Genomic DNA, 8,467 nt, shown 5'->3' on the forward strand with positions numbered 1-8,467 from the left:
GCATTTTCGTTATCCATGGTTTTCCCAGGATAAACAGATAGCCATTCCCCTCGGTAGAAATAACATAAAAAATCAGCTGCCTTATTAATGCCAAAGGCTTCCACCACAAAAACATTTTTACAAATACCTAGGTACCTAGCTTTGCTATTGTTTTCCATTTTGACTTTGATTTTATCAATCTCATGGATATGCATGCTTAGTCTTTGAATGAGGCCCTTTGTCATGATGCAAATATATGCACTCCCATTCATTAGACCATTCCTAACCATCTTTACTTTGATATAACAATCTAAAACAGGTGTAATGTCCTTATTCATTTCAAGTTGCACAATCTTCACAATAGGCACATTCTCTTTCATCTTTCTCCTAGTGCTAATTGCCTTCGTCAACTCCCTTCTAAGGCTTGTGGACACAATGAAAGAAATTGAGGCCATGAGATATCAAGACCCTTACCTCTCATGTCTTTCAAAAGGTTGTATGGAGACATACCATGTCCAAGAGGGAAGTCTTGGAGGTTGATACGACGTTGAGTTCTCTTTCCTTTTTTGGTTTCCTTCACTGTCTTGCCTCGTTCATGGTCATCTTTTTGTGATGTGACTCCTTCATTTTCCTTATCTTTTCATGGCCTTGCTTGATTCCATGTGCTTCCATGTCAACCTCATTTAAATTGGTCACCTCTACTACATACAAATTTGGATCCGACAAACGTGGAACTCCTTCCACTCCTGCTCATGGTTGAGATCTCACTGTACTGCAAACCTTCCACTCTCTTGCTCATGGTTGAGATCTCATTGTACTGCAAAAACATGGGTTGTTGACTTGTACCTTCCCCTGCATTCAAAATTGGATAGTTCAAGTTAGGCCTTCCCACCTCTCCATGGCGCCGGAAACAATTATACATTCCATGCCCTAAGAGGACAACTATACATTCCATGCCCTAAATCCATGAGAATTCCAACACTGCAATACCGACCTGGGTCATGGCTCTCATTTCTCGGCTTTCTTTGTTTGTCCCTTGGGACCTATAGCTTATGCAAGGTGAATTGACAAGTTGTTCAAGTATTCACTCAATTTTTCAATTACCTCAATGATTACCTCGAGCATCTCCTTGGAATTTGATGTTTGTGTTGTCTCTTTACATTTAGGACCCTCTACCAAAAGCTCTCTTTGAATGCACTTTAGTTTCCTCTACTTCAAGGAAACCCTAGTTTTGGCAGCATCAAAGGTGGTAGGTGCACCCACCTCTACTTTTATATTGAGTGTGGAAGATAGACCCACTATGAATCTCTCCTTCTTTAATATTATTTAACCATCCCCAGGGTTAGCAATATTCCTCACCCATATAGCCCAAAGACGTAGAAACTTGTGCTTTTAGATGTAGTAGTCATCTAGGTCTTTTTGCTTGTGGGCAACAATGTCTTGCCATAGTTTTGAGTGTTTTGGGGGTTGAAAAAGTACCTCTTGAAGTGATCCAATATATCCTTATATCTTCTCTATCTTTATTTGATAAAGGGGAAAACCAAGTATTAGCATCATTTCTAAGAACTATCTCAAATATTTATAAGCATTTCTCATCACCTACCCCTCATCACCTACCACCCTGTTTATATGACAAGCCATTTTGCATTTGCTAAACACGATTTAGCATCCTTTCGAAGCTCTCCAAAAAAGAGTGGATATCTTGATACTTGTTGATGGATCTCCATTAAAGAAATTTCAAATTGAAAACGCGTTTCTTTTGTTTTCTTTCTTAACAAGATTTACACACACAATTGTTTGCTAAGTAGCAATCTATTCTAAAACAAAATTTTAAAAAATTCAGTGGCCTATATAAGGCTATCGAGAGAAATTTGATTATAAGAAGCTTCTTTGTAAGAGAGAAAACAAGAAAGTGATATTAATATTTTAAAATATTTGTTATCGCAATAAATATTATGTATTTTGAAATCAAGTGTAACCATGAAGTATTTAGATTACAATGTATTTCAAAACAACACTTGAAAGCATTGTAACAAATTGAGAAAAGAAAAGGTGAAAGAGGGTAAGAAAGATTCTGTGTGACCAAAAACTCAATGAACCTCTTTAAATAGAGAGTAGACAATTGTCACAAAGGCCTACCAAAAATTATAGTAAAAAAGAAAGTTTGTTTCTATGTGGCACTAATCACCAAGCTTTATCCAATTATCCACAATTGCACCCAAAATCTAAGGCCTTGTACAGTACATAAAAGCTCATTAGAACACAAGGGAAAGATAGAATCTTCATACGGGAGTTAAAATACACATGTATGTAACTATTAAGTAGTTATAGAAAGGTAACACTTGTCAAGATTTAGTGAAGAGTAAGTGCGGATTATAACATGTATTAGACTTAACCGATCAAAAAAAAAATTCTCATAATTGTGGTACGGATAGCTTATTGCAAAACTTGTTGGGGCTGTGTGGAGGCCATAGATATAGGTATCCTCACACGAGAGAGGATAATGGTCGGAAAGAGCTGATTTGACACTCAAATATGATTTCTATCACACTCACACGTGAAGCAAAGCAAAGGATAATGTCTCAAAGAGGCGTAGTTAGAAAACTCCAAAACTACTATGCCCTCTCGTGTGGGTGGCCCCTTAAAAGGAAAGATAATTATAATAAGTTAAGAGTTGAAACTTTGAATTGAAAGATGCCATTTCACTATGGTTAGTTTTATTTTATCGAGTCATAATACTGACCACAACCTTCTATATATAGCCAAGTCATTGTTCAAAAGAAGAACAAAGACATTTAGTGAATAGGTTGAATCACCTTTTCAAGATATGATGATAAATATATAGTTTGAGCGCATACCTAAGTATTTTAAGTATACTTTTAATGTAGAATGCTATGATTGCTTGCTTTAAATTATGGAAAGTGACTCTTCATAGCATGAAGAGTGACATATTTAGCAAAAAGCTTAGTTTAACGATAACCACTTACTTAATCTTTGCTTTTTGACGAAGCATGTTGTCAAATTTGGCATAAAATTGGGTTGAAGTCAAAATAATGAAAAGTTTCTTTATGGGAGCCACTTGTCAATATGTAGGGAATTGCATAAGAATGCTTCTCATCTTTAGCTATTTTCTATGTTTTCTTAAAACCAATTTGCGATTAGAGGCACGTTGGAAAATGCTTTGAAAAATTGACTTGGATAATGCGGATATATTAAATTATTTAAAGCTTATAATTTAGATTCAGATATCTAGATGTAATTTAGGGTCATTCCAACTTTATCGTGGGAAGATGGGACAGACGTTTTGGGGGGGGGGGGGGGGGGGGGGGGGGGGGAAACTATATGTAAAACCTATATATCGTATGCATTTAAGGCCTATGTATAAAACCTTTTATCTATGAATTTTTAATGAATAAAAGAGACCTGATTCTATGAATTTTGTATTTTTGTTTCCAAGATCCTTTTAACAACCCCCTTTTGTATGTGAGAATGTGAGAAACAATAGAACTAAATAATCCCTATTGTTGAATGCACGTGATAGGCAAATATATTTGAGTGTGACCCCCAAACCACAAAAACCCGCCCCCCCCCCCCCCCCCCCCCCCCCAAACCCCCCAAAAGCACATAAAGAGTAATAGTAAGGCCATTGTATGTTATTTTGAACTGGCAAGATATGTGAACCTATTAGCACAATTACTCATGAGGGACTGCTCTCATGTCATTTGTAACTTCAATAGATTCTATTTATGAATTTCATATTGAAGGGATTCTAATGTTTAGGGTGTAATATAGCATGTTTTAGCCTTTCAGAGGTGAACTTAGTGGGACATGATGATCCAGATCCTTCAATTGATACTAATCCATATTTACACTTTCTAGGTAGGTGTGATGCAATGATAAAACATTGGTTTCTCCCTTAAGATGTCCTTCTTGAAAGATATTGATTGTAAAATGTTGTTGCATCGTATATGTTTGATAAAAGCAGTAGATTCAAGGTAAATAAAAGACGTACATTAAGAGGAGTTTTTTGAAGCGGATTTGGAAACCTCATAACCTTCAAGTCTTTTCATCTCAATTCGATGAAATTGTGTTTGAACACAATGAACTTGTTAGTTGCACAAGGTGAAGAATGGATCACCAGCTTGGGTGGTGCCTCCTAGGGGCATACAAACCACTAATCTTTGGTTGTATCTCCTCGATAAGGAAAAGTTATGTCTCTTGCTTATGAATTGTACAAACCTTCATGTAGTGCTTGAGGATCATTGTACATTCTTCGATGAGTGCTTGAGTTCTTTTATTGATTGCTTTCAATGCAATGCTAGTGACGTTGTCAGGAGTTTTTTTGGAGCAAGGGATTGCGCATATGTACATATACATGCATGGTGCATCAAATAAAGAATTGCCCATTTTTTAGAGCCAGGTGGTTACGTGGGGCCCACATGTGTACAGGTAGGGCAGGGTGTACATAGTGTATCGATTTTCAATATTACCAGTACCAGTGTGTTTCTTCTACAATAATGAGGAGTTGATAGCGCGTAAAACTTCTCGAGGAAGCTATCCGCGGGCCGACGACATGAGGTAAGCACGTGCGTCAAATGGCATCTAGTGGCGTCAGGAGGCCGAATGGGGTCAATACTTGCACGTGGATGAGGACGGACACAACATGGGTGTTTTCTTATGATAATTATGCAGAAAGGTCATCATGACGACCATCTTTTTGGGGCCACTTCACGTGGTGGCGGGATGCATTATGGAAAAAAGTTGAGTGCCAGGTGTGCGGATGATGCAAAAAGGTTATAACTATGCACTGCGAGGTCAATTTTTGGCCTATTCGGGGTCCGTTTGAGGTCATCTAAAGGGCCAAGGGTGCCCAAGTAATAAAGATAAGTGTGGGAACTGAAAAAACTGAGAGAAGACCAGAAAAAACGTGGAGAAGAGAGGAGGAACAGTCGCAGGTGTGTTTTTGGGGTTTTTGGAGCCTGGTTTGGTCGTAAACTGCTCATCCGATGTCAGATTTGAGCACTTTGACATTGTAGACTAGGGTTTTGTGCCGTTCCGGACGCGATGGCACTATCCATTTTTCCAAATTCCTCACTCTTTTTCTGTTGTTTTGGCTGTGTAAGTTTCTCCTATGAGCGAAGCTTCTGCTCCAATTTGTGATTGTATCTGGTATCTTTTACCCATATTGTGTGAGCTATTTTCCCCATTGGTGTTGGCCCAAGCTCAATTGTATCTAAACATCAAAAATTCTCTTCTTTTGAGCTGAGTTTTTTGGGTGTGTGTGTGTGTGCAGCTACATTAAAATATATTAAAAAAGAGCAGCTACATAGTCCATGCAATCTCATGCAAAGGGCCTGCCCGCTATGAGGGGCAAAGTAGACCCGACCATTTATCAAATATGAGACTTTTACACAAAAACCATAACCAAATACACCTTGAAAATGAAAACTACATGAGTGCCACCACAGGGTTGCTACTTCTCATGGAGCATCCTATGCCCCCACACCAACCAAACATACCAAAGAGAAACAAGAGAATAAGGAACTTGTAGAGGAGCCACTAGCCACTAGAGCAAGCCCACCAAAAAACTTCATCTGAGATCACCAAGCTAGTAGAAGCACCATCCTACACAAGCATCTTGATCCATTGGCACCCATGAACCATCTCTAGTATATCAAACAACCAAGCCAACATGATCCTTGACTCATCTCTGGTGACAACCTCAATGGTGCCAGTCGACTACCAAGGAGAAAACAAAGACTTGCCATAGGTTGAATTCACATCCTATTAGCCCCTAGCGATCACAGTTTCCATTTTCCCAGAGTGCCCTCCATCAAGCCTAAAAATATGGGGTCCGATATGAGGAAAACGAGGTCAAGTAGGAAGGGCAATCAGTGAACCCTCCTTGGGGCTAATCCTTGCCCCATGCACGCCATCACCTTCCATGCCCTTGTTTCTTGATGCATTTACACATGGTAGTCCCTATATGTCCCCTCCTCTCATGAGCATCCGTGCTAACGAGACTAGGGCAAGCTAACAACCAAGCTAAGAACCTCCCTCTTTGGTGTTGCTAGCTTTACGAGGAAATTGGTCAAATCTTATGAGCAAAAGGACCCATACTCTCACATTGTGACCCTTCTCAACTACCTACATCTTGCTTCTCAATATTTTGTAGGGTTCATGGCTTCTTTGCCTACTCTATGCTTGGTTATACAACACTATAAGGCCCGTCGACCCATACCATAAGGCCTTTATAGGCAAGGTTTGATCACTCTCTAGTTATGTCCTTATCTCACAGCTTTTAAGATATGGCTAGTGCAATGTGTTCAAGAGGGGACGCTTTGAAGCATCCAAGAGATTAATATCCAAGAAGCTTTTCATGGATTGTTGTAATAGACAAATATGATAATTCATTTTTTGATATTTTCATGGAGTTAAGTGTTTCAAGTTATGATTCAGGAGTTTTAGAGTCCATAGGAAAAGTCAAATTTTGATTTAAAAATTTCCAAAACAAATTTCACCTTGTTTAGTAGCTATTTTGCAATAGGTTTTGAGAAATTGAAGATTTTTTGTATAAGTGAAATATTTTGTTTTTTTATGTAGTTTTTCTCTTTGAGAATTTTTGTTTCTATGATTTTCATGTTTGTTTGGTGCTCTAAACATGAGTCATTGCATAGATTGACGTGTTTTGAGGCTATTTTTGAATCGTCCATTAGATTCTGAGAAATGAATCATGAATTTCTTTTGTAGACCATCTCACAATAGTTGTTAAGCTTCCAAAGATAAATATCTAATATCTCACAAGCTAATTCTCAATCTTTGCTCTTTTTTAGTTATAGGCCTCCAAATAGGGCGATTTTCAACCTTTTATCTTTCTCTTGAGTATATGCCTTTTGGTTGCGGATGTGTTTTGGCTATTTTTGGTAGGTGATTGATGTGTGAGCGGTGTACCTATTTATGGGGCTAATTTTGGAGCTCATATGAAACTGCCTTTTAACAACAAAACCACATGTTACTGGTGAGACTCTTATGTGATTGTTAGCAGCAAGCTAACACGGACATCATTTTTCAGAGTTTCTTTGTAAAACATTTATCGGCTACAAGCTTCCAGATTGTATCAGCCAATCAACACCCAGCTTTGGTAGAACTCCAGGATATTAGTTTTGACCACCAGAAAACCTTGGCTAAGGTATAAAAGAAAATTCTTATAAGTTTTTGGAGAAGAAATACACAGCATGAGCTAACGACGCTCACTTCTCTCCTTCTTGCGCTTCCTACTCCCTCTCTGGTTGTCACATTGCGATTGCGTTTGTTGCATTGCAACCGCAGGTAAGAGCTCTACACATTGACGTAAGCCATTCACAGTATTTCGTAGCTTTTGGCGTCGCCTAATTTCATCATAACTAAGAATTTATACTTTTAAATCAAAAACTAAGCATAGGTGGGATATTGGGGTATCATTGCTAAGCATTTAGATACATTTTGGGTAAAAAACAACTAGGTTAAAAATCCACTGCTGTTAATAATCGCGATTTTGGAACTTGACCTAAAGTGGTGTTTGAGACCATAAGCATGTGTGCTTAGGTCATATAAACATGTCCTAGAAGTTTCGTTATGTTTGGATGTCATTTGATGCTGTAAACAGATGTGATTTGTTTGTCGATGAGCGATTGGCTTTTGGTGATTTCAGTCACTTGACTGTAGCTTGAGTTAGATGCGAGTTTTTAGTTGTTTTTCGAGAGATTGACAACCTCTTGTAGCCTCTATACACTAGTCGAGACAGCTTCATCCCATGGTTTAACAAATTAATCGTGGTTCTCGCTAATACTGCAATAAGATAGGATGGTGAGGTTAGACACGCGTCCCACATTTGGCACCGTTGCCAGGGATCAAAGAGACCTAAACTAAGGAAAAACAAAAACGTCTTGTGTAGTTGTCCTTTAACTTCCTCTAGGTTCACCTAGAGTTCAAAACTTTCTTTTAAAAACCGCATAGCTTAAGATTGTCGTCTTTTGCTGTGTGCAGAGGTAGCTTGGAAGTAATCGTACTTGCTGAGTACCTTTAGGATTGTAGAATTGTAGATATAGATTAGGATTTGGAGAATGATTGTACTGACTTTTTGAATCTTGAGTATAAATTGGGAGAAAATTTATCCAAACTTGTTGAAATTTGATTCATAGGCTTATGTTGATGTGATAAATATGTGTACATGTTCAGTTGACCAAAAATTTACAAAAATTTATCAAACGTAAATAATCGCGATTATTTATATTTGTCCTATTTTTAAACTTTTTTAACCAAGTCAGCATACCACTAGTTTTACTATGTTATAATAAGCCCACAAACCAAATTTGGTAAGATTTGGATCACTGGATTGAAAATTGTGACTACAATTACAAAGTTAATTTGCGGACAGATAATTGATGACCATTTTACCAAAAAAATATCCAAACTTGATGAAAATTGTCTAGTGACCTTAACTTAAGGT

The sequence above is a fragment of the Adiantum capillus-veneris genome, chromosome 29 (genome assembly GCF_014529385.1).
Source record: "Adiantum capillus-veneris isolate H3 chromosome 29, ASM1452938v2, whole genome shotgun sequence".
NCBI lineage: Eukaryota > Viridiplantae > Streptophyta > Polypodiopsida > Polypodiales > Pteridaceae > Adiantum > Adiantum capillus-veneris.